The sequence below is a fragment of the Scyliorhinus torazame genome, chromosome 29 (assembly GCF_047496885.1).
Source record: "Scyliorhinus torazame isolate Kashiwa2021f chromosome 29, sScyTor2.1, whole genome shotgun sequence".
Lineage (NCBI taxonomy): Eukaryota > Metazoa > Chordata > Chondrichthyes > Carcharhiniformes > Scyliorhinidae > Scyliorhinus > Scyliorhinus torazame.
The window spans coordinates 29745371-29760720 of record NC_092735.1 but is presented as its reverse complement, the minus strand read 5'-3'; positions in this window follow the sequence as shown (position 1 = coordinate 29760720).

The window sequence follows — 15350 nt, the reverse complement described above, 5'->3', positions numbered from 1 at the left end:
ATCACCACCATTTCTTTATTTTCCAATATTAATTCTCCAGAATCGCTCTCTAGAGGACTGACGCTAACTTTAGTTACACTTTTCCTGTTCAAGTACTTGTAGAAACTTTTATTATCTATATTTACTCAACTTTCAGCCGCTTTATTATTTGTTTAAGTCATTCTTTGCTGGTTTATCAGACCTGACTAATCCTTTGATCTATCGCTAATCTTTGCAGGTTTGTACAGTATTTCTTTCAGTGTAATACTATCCTTAACTTTCTTATTTAGCCACAGGCTCTCTTTCTCACTGGGATAAATCTTCTCTGAGCATTATTACATAGCTCCTTAAAACTCTGCCAGTTCAACTCTGCTGTCCCACCTTTTATAACCTGGTTTCCCAGTTCAGCTGAGATAGCCTGTGCCTTTATACTCTCATGGTTAACTTTATTTATGTTTAAAACACTAGTCATGGACCCACACTTCTCCATTTCAAACTGAGCATGAAATTCTACTGCGCTGTGATCGCTGTCACCTGGAGGCTCCTTTACCTGATTATTTCTGTCTCACTGCAGGAGGTTTCAAGGGGACACGAGGAAAAGCGTTTTCACCCAGAGGGTGGTGGGAATCTGCATTTCGCTACCTGAAAGAGCGGTGGAGGCAGAGGCCCTCATAACATTCAAGAAGTATTTAGATGTGCTCTTGCGATGCCAGGGCAAGCGAGGCTATGGGCCAAGAGCTGGAAATGGGATTAAATATTTAGGTGGTTGTTTTTTGACGGGCAGCAGATGCAACGGGCCGAAGGGCCTTTTCTATGCTGTAGACCTCTATTACCAGGCGGAGGATCACCTGCTCCCTGGTTGGCACAAGAATGCACTGTACCAAATAGTTGCCTTGAAAATACTCCATGAACTTAATTCCCAGACTACGTTTGCCAGTCTGATTTTCCCAATCCACATGTAGATAAAAGTCACCCATGATTATCACAGTATCATTCATTCCTTCCTGTATGCCCTGACCCACAGAGTAAACTAACATTATAGGGGGTCTATAAACTACTCCCACATGGGGCCTCATCCTCTCCTGATAGTTTTTTTTATTGGTTCATGGGATGTGGGTGTCGCAGGCTGTGCCAGCATTTATTGCCCATCCCTAATTGCCCTTGCCCTTTGTGGTGGGGGTGGGGGGGGTGGGGGGGGGGTACGCAGATGGTGGGACTTGGGGAGTGGGGGGTGGCACCTAAAGCCTAACATTTCCATACCTGCCAACCCTCCCTATCTGCTTCAATATGTAGAAGTAAGGAAAGGCAATAACAGGAAGAATGGCACAGATCTGTTCTCCATATTATAGGACAAGATGCAATGGCATTGGGGAAGATGCAGGGAGGGTTGACAAGAACCACACTAGATGAGAGAGGTTACAAACTGTCAGCAAAGACTGGGCAGGCTGGGGCGTCACGGTAGCACAGCGGTTACCACTGTTTCTTCACAGCGCCAGGGTCCCGGATTCGATTCCCGGCTTGGGTCACTGTCTGTGCGGAGTCTGCACGTTCTCCCCGTGTCTGCGTGGGTTTCCTCCGGGCGCTCCGGTTTCCTCCCACAAGTCCCGAAAGACGTGCTTGTTAGGTGAATTGGACATTCTGAATTCTCCCTCCGTGTACCCGAACAGGCGCCGGAATGTGGCGACTAGGGACTATTCACAGTAACTTAATGTACTTGTGACATTGAAGATGATTACTATTATTAAATAAAGGAGACCGACCTGATAGAGGTCTTTTTTTTGTAAGGACACACTGGAAGCAGAGGAAAGCAGCAACAACCCTGACTTGATTTTCACAGATTTGAAAATCGACATTTCTTTTTTGTTGGAGGCGTTTTTTTTTTAAAACAACCTATTTGTAATAAGTGGGTCAGCCCTCTTCTCCCCACCCCCACGGGATCCCCGCACAGTCTCTCCTTCTCGCTGACCTCCTTCTGCTGAAGTGAGGGAGTGTGTCAATTTCACTGCAACTTTGGAAATGGAATTGTGTGTTTGAAGCTTGGGATCCCGGGGCAGCCTGATAAAAGTTGACGAATTTTAATTCTCCCCCTCCCCTCATTTTCCTTTTCTCGTCTCGAGTAAAAATTGAGGCTGCCAGCGGTGCGGAAGAGAGGTAATTATTTTCTGAGGGGCAAGGGGAGGATGCTATTAATCGCGTCAATTTCTTGTAGCTTTTTTTTGGGTAGCAATTTAAAAAAAAACTTTTGTATTTAAATTGCATTTATATTTTGCCGAGTGTTGGGGAAGGGGCTGACACCTTTTCAGGTGGTCCTTTGGTGAATAATGCAAGCGCGCCTCTCTAGGGAGGTGTTACTGGGAGGGGTCTCTGAAAGCTGCTTGCACAATTCCCCCCAGCACCGTGTCCTTTTGTCGGTGTGCATTGTTCCCTCAGCCCCCACCCTTGCTCTGATCCTCGTCTTCCTCAATCTGAGAGGCTTCAAATCCACCCCCCCCCCCCTCCTGCCCAGCCCAGTTCTATAGCTTAGAGATTCAGACAGACAGAGAGAGATGCGCTATTGTTAAGGCAACAGCACTATAGTGGAAATATCTTATTCACTCCCATCTCAGCTGTCAGCCCCCGTCGTTCTCCGGGCGAAGAGACGGTTCTCTCCCCCCCCTCTTCCTCTCCCCCCCCCCCTCTCCCCCCCCCTCTTCCTCTCCCCCCCTCTTCCTCTCCCCCCCCTCTTCCTCTCCCACCCCTCTCACCCCCCCCCTTCCTCTCCCCCCCTCTTCCTCTCCCACCCCCCCTCTTCCTCTCCCACCCCCCCCTCTTCCTCTCCCACCCCCCCCCCTTCCTCTCCCACCCTCTTACTCTCCCCCCCCCACCTTCTTCCTCTCCCCCCCCACCTTCTTCCTCTCCGCCCCCACCTTCTTCCTCTTCCCCCCCGTCTTCATCTACCCTCCCACTTCTTCATCCCCCCCCTTCTTCGTCTCCCCCCCCCCCCGTCTTCACGCCCCCCCCGTCATCTCCCCGCCTCCCTCTTCATCTCCCTCTGCAAAATTTAAAAAAAAGCCACTTCGAGATCGAAGCAGGTAAGAAATCAGCCAGTGTGTAATCCCCCCTTTTAAATCCTCGTGTGAAAATGGGGTTTTGGCCTTTAAAGGAGAATTGTCTTCATTGGGGGAGAGAATGTATTTTAGTTCATTGGGGGAGAGAATATTGGGGGGGGGGGGGTGAACAATGTATTAACATCGCCTAGTTGTGGATTAACAAAATGCACCGTTTGTATTCGTATCGCCTCTCCCCGCCCCCCCCCCCCCCCCTTGAAATGAAAATGGCTTATTGTCACAAGTAGGCTTCAAATGAAGTTACTGTGAAAAGCCCCTTCTCCCCCATCTGGAAGTTTGGTAAACTCATGAGGGTTAAGGGTAGCACTTTCGGGGTTAAAGTGATCATCTTTTTCTTTTCTTTAAAAAAAAGCATTAAGGTATGTACTGAATGGAGGTGTTACTCTGGATTTCTGGCTGGGATTGCGATGCCTGTGGTATACATCTTAGAAGTGCTTTGTTACATGTAGCTGATCACATTTCCCCCTCCTTCCCACCATCCAACATGAATTAACTGCTTAAATATTCACCCTATAATGTCACTGGATCGATGAGAATTCTGATTCAAACTGGTGATGAAGAGGAAATGTTTTAAAGGTGTCAGATTGCTAAACGGTTGTGTGTGGGTTTGGGGGGAGAGGGGACCAGGGGTCGGGGGCACTTCAGATATGACTGCACTTGGTTGTACTGTGGCAAGGCTGACAGCAGTTCCCATCTGCTCGTCGTAATCGTGGAATCTCGACGGTGCAGAAGGAGGCCATTCGGCCCATCGAGTCTGCACCGACCCTCTGAAAGAGCCATCTACCTAGGCCCACTCAACCCCGCCCGTAACCCAGTAACCCCACCTCACCTTTTCGGCACTAAGGGGCAATTTTAGCATAGCCAATCAACCCTAACCCGTACGTCTTTGGACCAGTGGGAGGAAACCGGAGCACCCGGAGGAAACCCATGCAGACACAGGGAGAACGTGCAGACTCCGCACAGACAGTCACCCGAGGTTGAAATTGAACTCCGGTCCCTGGCGCTGAGGCAGCAGTGCTAACCACTGTGTCATCATGCCGCCCACCGTGCCGCTGTGCGACCCTGCCAGGAAGATGGGAAAGAGGCGACAGGATGGGTTAATTTGCGGGGTGGGGGGGGGGGGGGTGTGATTTGATCACTGGGTCTTGTTTAAAATATCTACGCCGACCAACGCTATGATAATTCCTTATTTCAGCCACGTTGTCAAACAGAAGGGACCTTGAACAGTCGCTGTCACATCCTCCAGTGTCCTGGTGTGGCAATGGGCAGCACGGTAGCATTGTGGGTAGCACAATTGCTTCACAGCTCCAGGGTCCCAAGTTCGATTCCGGCTTGGGTCACTGTCTGTGCGGAGTCAGCACATCCTCCCCATGGGTGCGTGGGTTTCCTCCGGGTGCTCCGGTTTCCTCCCACAATCCAAAGATGTGCAGGTTAGGTGGATTGGCCATGCTAAATTGCCCTTCGTGTCCAAAATTGCCCTTAGTATTGGGTGGGGTTACTGGGTTATGGGGATCGGGTGGAGGTGTTGACCTTGGGTAGGGTGCTCTTTCCAAGAGCCGGTGCAGTCTCGATGGGCCGAATGGCCTCCTTCTGCACTGTAAATTCCATGTCTATGTTAATCTATGTTAATGCATAGGGGTAAATCAGCCATGAGTGGATCTGATAGTGACTTTGGGCGTTAAACTTTGGCGGAGCCACATTTTGATGGATAATGAGGATTCTGAGAATGCGAAGTGTTAAGGGCTAAGCAATAATAAGGGTGAGTGTCTATTTGAAGAGAGTGGGACAGTAGGGAGGAATGAGTGAGTGAGTGAGTGTAAAAGACAAGGTGATTGGAACAACAGTATGGGATGGGAGAGAGGACTGAGTGTGTGTGTGTGTGTGTAAAAGACAAGGTGGTCAGAAGAAATGAGCGAAAAGCACTGATGAGACACGAGAGAGGGCAAATGTTGTAAAGATGGTAGAGATTCAAGGTGCCGAAGGGTCACATCACGTTTACATAGGTGCCTTCCCTTATATTTTGTAAAGAGAGGAGCTTCTGAAACAGCTCAGATGATAATCCTTAACCAATTGCTTCACATAAGAAGTGCCTGACTTACAATCAATTCACTGGTCTTAGCAGCTCTAGTCTGGCTTGCGGCTGTCTGATGGATTAGTCTGTCTCTTTATCTGTCTCTCCCTCTCGCTGTGTCTCTCTCTTGCTGTCTCTCTATCTCGCTGTCCCCCTCTCTCTCTCTGTGTCTCTCTCTCTCTCTCTGTTTCTCTCTCTCTCTGTCTGTCTCTCTTTGTCTGTCTCTCTATCTCTATTTCTCTGTCCATCTCTGTCTGTCCCTGTCTCTTTCTGTGTCTCTCTCCCTCTGTATGTGTCTGTGTCTCTGTCTGTGTCTATCTCCCTCTGTGTGTGTGTGTCTCTCTGTGTCTCTGTCTCTCTCATTCTGTCTGTCTCTCTCATTCTGTCTGTCTCTCTCTCTCTGTCTCTCTTTCTGTGGCGACTATCTGTGTCTCTCTATCTTATGTGTGTGTCTCTCTCTCTCTCTCTGTCTCCCTCTCTTTCCCTCTCTCTCTCCCTGTGCATTCTCTCTCTCTGACTGTCTCTGTGTGTCTCTCTCTCTCTCTCTCTCTGTCTCTCTCTCTGTCTGCCTCGTTCTCTCTCTCTGTCTCCCTCTCTTTCCCTCTCTCTCTCGCTGTGCATTCTCTCTCTCTGACTGTCTCTGTGTGTGTCTCTCTCTCTCTGTGTATGTCTCGAGGCTGGATTTGGGATGCGGATCACAGGACAGCACTATGGGGAGGGGCAGCATTGTGTGCTGATGGAGGGGAGAGGTGTTCTAGGCCCGGTTGACGCAGCAGTAGAGAATGGAACATTAGGTGACAGAACTTGTGTGCACGTGTCGTGCTAATGTGCTAAGGGACGTGTAAAATTCAGAACTACCAGCCGCCAATTCCTTGTGTCACCCGCTTAGTATTTCAGTCACTTGGAAAGTGTGTTTTGGTCCGGTGGGAACGGGATGGTTTTAGCTGTGATCCATATATAGATGTTAAATACACTTTATCCGCTCTCTTTCCTGATGATTGGGGGAGCTGAGGTATTCAAGGCTGAGTTAGACTGATTTTTTAAAATATAAGTTTCGTGTACCCAATTATTTTTTCCAATTAAGGGGCAGTTTAGCGTGGCCAATCCACCCACCCTGCACATCTTTGGGTTGTGGGGGTGAGACCCACGCAGACATGGGGAGAATGTGCAAACTCCACACGGACAGTGACCCAAGGCCGGGATTCGAACCCGGGTAGGCAGCACTGCTAACCACTGCGCCGCCGTGCTGCCCCGAGGTAGACTGATTTTTGATAGACATGAACAAAGAACAAAGAAATGTACAGCACAGGAACAGGCCCTTTGGCCCTCCAAGCCCGTGCCGACCATGCTGCCCGACTAAACTACAATCTTCTACACTTCCTGAGTCCGTATCCCTCTATTCCCATCCTATTCATGTATTTGTCAAGATGCCCCTTAAATGTCACTATCGCCCCTGCTTCCACCACCTCCTCCGGCAGCGAGTTCCAGGCACCCACTACCCTCTGTGTAAAAAACTTGCCTCGTACATCTACTCTAAACCTTGCCCCTCTCACCTTAAACCTATGCCCCCTAGTAACTGATCCCTCTACCCTGGGGAAAAGCCTCTGACTATCCACTCTGTCCATGCCCCTCATAATTTTGTAGACCTCTGTCAGGTCGCCCCTCAGCCTCCGTCGTTCCAGTGAGAACAAACCGAGTTTATTCAACTGCTCCTCATAGCTAATGCCCTCCATACCAGGCAACATCCTGGTAAATCTCTTCTGCACCCTCTCTAAAGCCTCCACATCCTTCTGGTAATGTGGCGACCAGAATTGAACACTAATCTCCAAGTGTGGCCTTACTAAGGTTCTAAAATGGGAGGGTTCTGAGGGGGAACATTCAGAAAGGAGTTGAGACCTGGGTCAGGATGTTATCGAATGGGCCGAATGGCCGGCTCCTGCTCCCAAGTGTCTAAGTTCCTATATCCCTGTATATCCCAGGAAACCCGCAGGCAGGAGTACGCTGGTGGCAGGAAAAGAGACTCTCAGAGGCCGGAGGACTCCAGCCTAGCTTTTATTTGTGTCCGTAGGGTAGCATAGTGGTTAGCACAGTCGCTTCACAGCTCCAGGGTCTCAGGTTTTATTCCCGACTTGGGTCACTGACTGTGCGGAGTCTGCATGTTCTCCCCGTGTCTGTGTGGGTTTCCTCCGGGTGCTCCGGTTTCCCCCCTCATGCAAAGATGTGCAGGTTAGGTGGAGTGGCTATGCTAAATTGCCCTTCGTGTCCAAAAAGGTTAGGTGGGGCTACTGGGTTACGGGAATAGGGGTGTGGGTTTAAGTGGGGTGCCCTTTCCAAGGGCTGGTGCAGACTCGATGGGCCGAATGGCCTCCACCTGCTCTGTAAATTCTATGATTCTATGTACGATCTGCAACGTCAGATGCTGAGTGTTAGCCCAGGCTGACAGAATCAGACTCTGGCCTCTGGGTAAGTGAGCCCCATTCCGGAAACCGGAGCATAAAACCCTGACCGACACTCCGAGGGAGTGCTGCACTGCCATTGGTACTGCCTTTGGATGAAACCCGAAACCAATCAGCCCTCTCGGGCGGGAGTAAAAGGAAACCCCATGATGCCATCGCAAAGAACAGTTTAACGTTCAATGGCGTGGCCAATGGTGGGTCCCCGCCCCCCCCGCCATCAACATCCCCGGGGGCGCCGTTAACCGAAACGGCAACTCGACGTGCCGCTGAAGTGCAATGATCATGGGAGCAGGTCAGAGACTGCGTATTCAGTGACGGGGTTCTCACCGCCCCGCGCCCCCCCCTCACCCCCGGACTCCCCGAAGCCTCTCTAACATCTACAAGGCACATTTTGGGATTCTGGGCGGGAATTGTTTGCTAGAGGCGGGGACTTTCTATCTCCCAGGATTCCCGGCGACGTAAGGTGGTTCCGATGGGAATCCCCACCGGCAGGCGGCGGGAACGGTGAATGCCGCCCCCGCCTCCGAGAGACACGCGGCTGGGTGGTACCTTCATTGTCATTGGATCTTAATATGTAACAGCACCGAGGGAGCACCTTTGTCACGTGGAGTTCAGTGACTCCAGTAGGGAGCTCACCATCATCGTCTGGAGGCCAATCGCGGACGGCCATTACAATTCCAGCCTCACTCGCGATGCCCACAAAATAAAAGAGTAAGAAATGACCAAAATTGCGTGGTAAATACAATATCTAATCTTTATTCGTGTCACAAGTAGGCTTACATCAACACTGCAATGAAGTTACTGTGAAAGCCCCTCATTGCCGCATTCCACCGCCTGTTCGGGTACACAGAGGGAGAATTCAGAATGTCCAATTCACCTAACAAGCACGTCTTTCGGCACTTGTGGGAGGAAACCGGAGCACCCGGAGGAAACCCACGCAGACACGCGGAGAACGTGCATACCCCGCACAGACAATGACCCAAGCCGGGAATCGAACCCGGGACCCTGGCGCTGTGAAGCGACGGTGCTAACCACTGTGCTATTGTGCCGCCATTGTGCATGAAGCGCTTTAGTAAGTTTGAGAGGTTTGCAAGGTTCCTGGGCAAACGCAAGTATTCCCCATGTGCAAACAAGCGCTGCTTGATTGGCTGATGGCTCCCAACATCACCTCTCCCAGGATGTCAAGATCACAGGGTGAATGGGTCAATGTGGTGCCCGAGGGGTGTCAGGTGCTCACATCAAAGCAGAACACATCCAGGACCGCTGGCATGTAGCGGGGTCAAGGTTAGCAAGAGTGGGAGCCGCACCGCTGTTTCCCCGCTAAGTCACGCGTACATCACCGGGGCCCGGGAGGGGTGGCACTCTGTGACACCCAGGGGAGATGGTGGCATTGTGTGAATGTCACTGGACCCGTAATCCAGAGGCTTTGAGGACATGGGTTCAAATCCCACCCCGGCAGCTGATGGAGTTTTAAAGTTTACCAATTGGAAAAAGCAGAAATCTGGAATACGAAGCTAGATTTGGACAAGGAAACTATCATCGATCGTGGTTAAAAACCCGCCTGGTTCACTGATGTCCTTTTTAGGGAAGGAAATCTGCCGTCCTTACCCGGTCTGGCCTACACGTGACTCCAGACCCACCGCTCTTGACTGCCCTCTGAAATGGCCGAGCAAGCCCCGCCATTCGGGAAGGGCAACAGAATTCTGGCCTCGCTCAGCGTCCCGTTCAGAAAAATTATTTAAAAAAAAAAAAAGATCCTGCCTTGCACCATGGACGGCCGTACATCCAGCGAGACGCTGAGCGAGCCTGTTACAGGCTGGCCGTGCCGCCAGGTTGTCTCCGACAGGCTGTGGGTAAGCTTGTGTACAACAAGGACTTGTCAAGACCTGGAATAGACTCTCCATCTGCCGAGCACCCGGGGAGCAGGAAGTGACAATACCTCGGGGAAGTGGCAGATGCTCCGTTTGCACTTACAGCAAAGAGGCAGCTGTTCCAGTCCAACTTGTGTCTACGGACTCCTAGTATCCTCTCGCAATGCCTGGGGGGAGGGGGGGGGGGGGAGGAAATCTTAACATCCAAAGGTCTTCTTTTAAAAGAAAATTCCTGCTCGTCCAATGGTTTGGGTCACGCTCTGGGTTCTGGGCTCAAGTCGCACTCCAGGGCTTTGAGCGCAAGAATCAAGGCTGCCACCCGCCAGTGCAGTGCCGAGGGAAGTGCCGCACTGCCGGAGGTGCTGTCTTCTGGATAAAATGTTCAACAGGGGTCCCAGAGGGTTATGGACCAAGTGCGGGCAACTGGGACTAGCTTAATGGTAAAAACTGGGCGGCATGGACTGGTTGGGCCGAAGGGCCTGTTTCCATGCTGTAAACGTCTATGATTCTATGATTCTATGTGATGGAACCTCCAGGAAGCCGCTTCATCACAGTTGGCAACCCTACAGATGGGGCAGTTGGGGGCTACAGTGTGTGGTAGTCTGTGTAGAGATATTACGGTAGCTGGTAATGCTGGAACACCATTGGTAGATATTGTATGTTTCCTATTGGTCAAGCTGTATGATAGCTCCGCCCTGCAAGACGGGGTATAAGAGCCCGTGCCGCCCCAGCAGCCTTCATTCTGTACCTGAGCTGCTGGGGGAAACATCTAGCTTATTAAAGCCTTCAGTTGGACTACAAACTCGCTTTAGTGGTCATTGATCGTGCATCAATTTAATAAGCTAGATTTAAAAGGATGGAGCTCCGAATCAAGCCGGAGTGTCTGCAACTCTGCCCCCACGCGGCGAACTCAGTGGCAACCTTCAAGCACTGGCTGGCGTGTTTGAAAGGATATCTCGGAACGACCGAAAACACACCCACGTGAGAACAGAAATTGCAAGTCCTGCACTCGAGGTGAGCCCGGAAATTTACACCCTCATCGAGGACGCGGAAGACTTCGATTCAGCAATGGAGCTGCTAAAAGGACATTATATTCGCCCGGTAAACCAGATCTACGCCCGACATCTGCTAGCGATGAGGCGACAAATCCCTGGGGAATCGCTGGAAGAATTCTACCGTGCGCTCCTGGTGTTGGAGAGAAACTGCAGCTGCCCGCAAGTTTCGGCGAGCGACCACACAGAACTCTTGAAATGGGACGCTTTCGTGGCAGGTATGCTGTCCTCCCAAATCCACCATCGAATGCTGGAAAAAGACACCCTAAGCCTCCAGGAGGCACGGGCCCTTGCAGGCTCCCTGGATGTGGCCTCCAGGAACGTCCGCGCTTACGTTCCCAACCGCGCGGCAGCCCCCTGGGCAGCGTGGAACCCCTCCGCAGCCGACCCCGAGACATCCCCCATCCCCCCACAAGCTTGTGCTGCAAGGCGGCCTGGCAACCTCGGGGGGCCCCGCTGCTACCTTTGCGGGCAGGCCATGCACCCCCCGGCATCGCTGCCCAGCCCGTGCATCCACCTGCAAGGGTGCGGTAAAAAGGGCCATTTCGTGGCGGTATGCCAGGCCCGTGCGGTCGCCGGCGGCGAATGCGGTCGCCGCCACAAACCTCTCCATGGTCCCCATGCGGCCAGCGGGCGCCACCATCTTCCTCCTCCAGGGCCACACGCGGCCCCCGGGCGCTGCCATCTTCGCCCACGGACGCCACGTTCGATGGATGGGCGGCGCCATTTTGTGCACCCCCAGCCATGTGCGACCAATGGGAGCCGCCATCTTGAATGGACTCCCAGGACCCCAGCTTGGCTGACCGCACACCGCCCGAAGAGAACACTCAACTGCTGCAATTAGCCTCGGTGACCCTGGACCAATCCCGGCCTCGAACACTCTCAACGGCTACAACAACGGTACTAATCAACGGGCACGGGACGTCCTGCTTAATCGACTCTGGGAGCACGGAGAGCTTCATACACCCTGACACGGTAAGGCGCTGTTCTCTCCTCATCCACCCCGTTAATCAAAAGATCTCCCTGGCCTCCGGTTCCCACTCAGTAGAGATAAAGGGGTTTTGTGTAGCAAACCTCACGGTCCAGGGAAGGGAGTTAAAAAATTACCGGCTCTACGTCCTTCCCCACCTCTGCGCGACCACACTCCTAGGTTTAGACTTCCAGTGTAATCGCCAAAGTCTAACTTTCAAATTCGGCGGCCCTATACCCCCCCCTACTGTCTGCGGCCTCGCGACCCTCAAGGTCGATCCGCCTTCCCTGTTTGCGAACCTCACCCCGGATTGCAAACCCGTCGCCACCAGGAGCAGACGGTACAGTGCCCAGGATCAGATCTTTATCAGGTCAGAGGTCCAAAGGCTACTGAGGGAAGGGGTCATTGAAGTGAGCAACAGTCCCTGGAGAGCTCAAGTAGTGGTAGTAAAGACCGGGGAGAAGCATAGGATGGTCATCGACTACAGTCAGACCATCAACAGGCTTTCGCAGCTGGATGCCTACCCTCTCCCCCACATATCCAACCTGGTAAACAGGATCGCGCATTACAAGGTCTTCTCCACGGTGGATCTTAAGTCCGCCTACCATCAGCTCCCCATCCGCACTAGTGACCGCAAATACACTGCCTTCGAGGCAGATGGGCGGCTCTATCACTTCTTAAGGGTTCCCTTCGGTATCACCAACGGGGTCTCGGTCTTCCAGCGCGAGATGGACCGAATGGTTGACCGGTACGGTTTACGGGCAACATTCCCGTATCTCGATAATGCCACCATCTGCAGCCACGACCAGCAGGACCACGACACCAACCTCCGAAAATTCCTCCAGACCGCAAAGATCCTTAACCTTACATATAACAAGGATAAATGCATGTTTAGCACCGACCGCCTAGCCATCCTCGGCTACGTAGTGCGAAATGGAGTTATAGGCCCTGACCCTGAATGCATGCGCCCCCTTATGGAGTTCCCCCTCCCTCACTGCTCCAAGGCCCTGAAGCGCTGCCTAGGGTTTTTCTCTTACTATGCCCAGTGGGTCCCCAACTATGCGGACAAAGCCCGTCCCCAACTATGCGGACAAAGCCCGTCCCCTGATCCAGTCCACAGCTTTTCCCCTGTCGACGGAGGCCCGCCAGGCCTTCAGCCGCATCAAAGCAGACATTGCAAAGGCCACAATGCACTCCCCTTCCAGGTCGAGAGCGACGCGTCTGACGTAGCTCTGGTGGCCATCCTCAACCAAGCGGGCAGACCCGTGGCCTTCTTCTCCCATCCCCTCCATGCTTCCGAAATCCGCCACTCCTCAGTCGAAAAGGAGGCCCAGGCCATAGTAGAAGCTGTGCAACATTGGAGGCATCACCTGGCCGGCAGGAGATTCACTCTCCTCACTGACCAACGGTTGGTTGCTTTCATGTTCGATAATGCACAGCGGGGCAAGATAAAAAACGATAAGATCTTGCGGTGGAGGATCGAAGTCTCCACCTACAACTACGAGATCTTGTATCGTCCCGGGAAGCTAAACGAGCCTCCTGATGCCCTGTCCCGCAGCACATGTGCCAACGCACAAGTGGACCGCCTCCGAGCCTTCCACGAGGACCTCTGCCACCCGGGGGTCACTCGCTTTTTCCATTTTGTCAAGACCCGCAACCTGCCCTACTCCATCGAGGAGGTCAGGACAGCCACCAGGGACTGCCAAATCTGTGCGGAGTGCAAACCGCACTTCTACCGGCCAGAGAAAGCGCACCTGATAAAGGCTTCCCGTCCCTTTGAGCGCCTCAGCATGGACTTCAAAGGCCCCCTCCTCTCCACCGACCGCAACACGTACTTCCTGAATGTGATTGACGAATACTCCCGGTTTCCATTCGCCATCCCCTGCCCCGACATGACCGCAACCACCGTCATCAAGGCCCTCCATAGCATCTTCGCACTGTTCGGGTTCCCCGCTTACATACATAGTGATAGGGGGTCCTCCTTTATGAGCGACGAACTGCGTCAATTCCTGCTCAGCAAGGGCATCGCCTCGAGCAGGACGACCAGTTACAACCCCCGGGGAAACGGACAGGTAGAGTGGGAGAACGGAACGGTCTGGAAGACCGTCCTACTGGCCCTACGGCCCAGGAACCTCCCAGTCTCCCGCTGGCAGGAAGTCCTCCCGGATGCCCTCCACTCCATCCGGTCACTGCTTTGTACCACGACCAACCAAACACCTCACGAACGTCTCCTTGTCTTCCCCAGGAAGTCCTCCTCTGGGACCTCGCTCCTGACCTGGCTGGCAGCTCCCGGACCCATCCTGCTCCGAAAACACGTGCGGGCGCACAAGTCGGACCCGCTGGTAGAGAGGGTCCATCTTCTCCACGCTAACCCCCAGTACACCTACGTGGCATACCCCGATGGCCGACAAGATATGGTCTCCCTACGAGACCTGGCGCCCGCCGGATCCCCACTCACACCCCAGCCACCAGTCCCACCCTCCCTCCCACCAGTGCACCTTACAGGAGGATCGGTCCTTCCGCCAGCCCCGTCTAGGCCCCCCACCCACCGACGCACCCCGCAGACGCTCCCTTCCCAGGTCAACCGTTTTCCCCACCAGCGCCGTCTAGGGGTGTTGAAGCTGCCACAGAGATGGAGGCCACGCTCCCGGAGTCATAGACGCCCGAGCCTCCACCGGAGTCACCACCGAAGCTTTGATGATCACTGAGGACGACCAGGGCCCCCGATCGACTGATTGCTTCATTTTGAAGTGTATAGTTAATTTTGAATCTGTCAATAGTTACAAAACGCTGTATGGAGGTATTACGGTACCTCCATAACAATAATTTCTACCACGTTACCATGTTGTTATATCAAGCCACCACCCCCGCCGGACAATTTTTTAACAGGGGGTGAATGTGGTAGTCTGTGTAGAGGTATTACGGTACCTGGTAATGCTAGAACACCATTGGTAGATATTGTATGTTTCCTATTGGTCAAGCTGTATGGTAGCTCCGCCCTGCAAGGCGGGGTATAAGATCCCATGCCGCCCCAGCAGCCTTCATTCTGTACCTGAGCTGCTGGGGGAAACATCTAGCTTTTTAAAGCCTTCAGTTGGACTACAACCTCGCTTTAGTGGTCACTGATCGTGCATGTGTTGGCGCCATTTGGAGATTTGCCTTCAGTATTTTCCTCTGGCACTGATCAGAAACATTCAGCAACATGTCCCAGGTCAGTTAGAAGGTGATAATCTCACTAAGATTAAGATCCCCCCCTCTCCCGGCCCTCGTTAGACACTGGGGGGAGTTCTAAAGGTGGGAAGAGATGGTGGGAGGGGGGCGTTGAGGTTGGTGGACATCTAGAGTCCAGGGTCACAGCGCCAGGGTCCCGGGTTCGATTCCCGGCTTGGGTCACTGTCTGTGTCGAGTCTGCACGTTCTCCCCGTGTCTGCGTGGGTTTCCTCCGGGCGCTCCGGTTTCCCCCCATAAGTCCCGCAAGACCTGCTTGTTAGGTGAATTGGACATTCTGACTTCTCTCTCGGTGTACCCGAACAGGCGCCGGAGTGTGGCGACTAGGGGCTTTTCACAGTAACTTCATTGCAGTGTTAATGTAAGCCTACTTGTGACAATAATAAAGATTATTATTATAGGGTGGAGAAGAAAGGAATATTTAATTGCCCAGGGGGTAGGAGCTGGGATGTACAGCTGGTGCTGGGGCGGGGGGGGGGGCGGCGGGAACAGGAAGGGATTTGGAAATGAAGACGAGGATTCTGGAGTTAATGCATCGCTGGGGTCACTTGAGCTGTGTGAAGAGAGAGAGAGACAGAGCGATCTGAGCCGCCGAGTGTTTGTTTGGGAAGTGCAC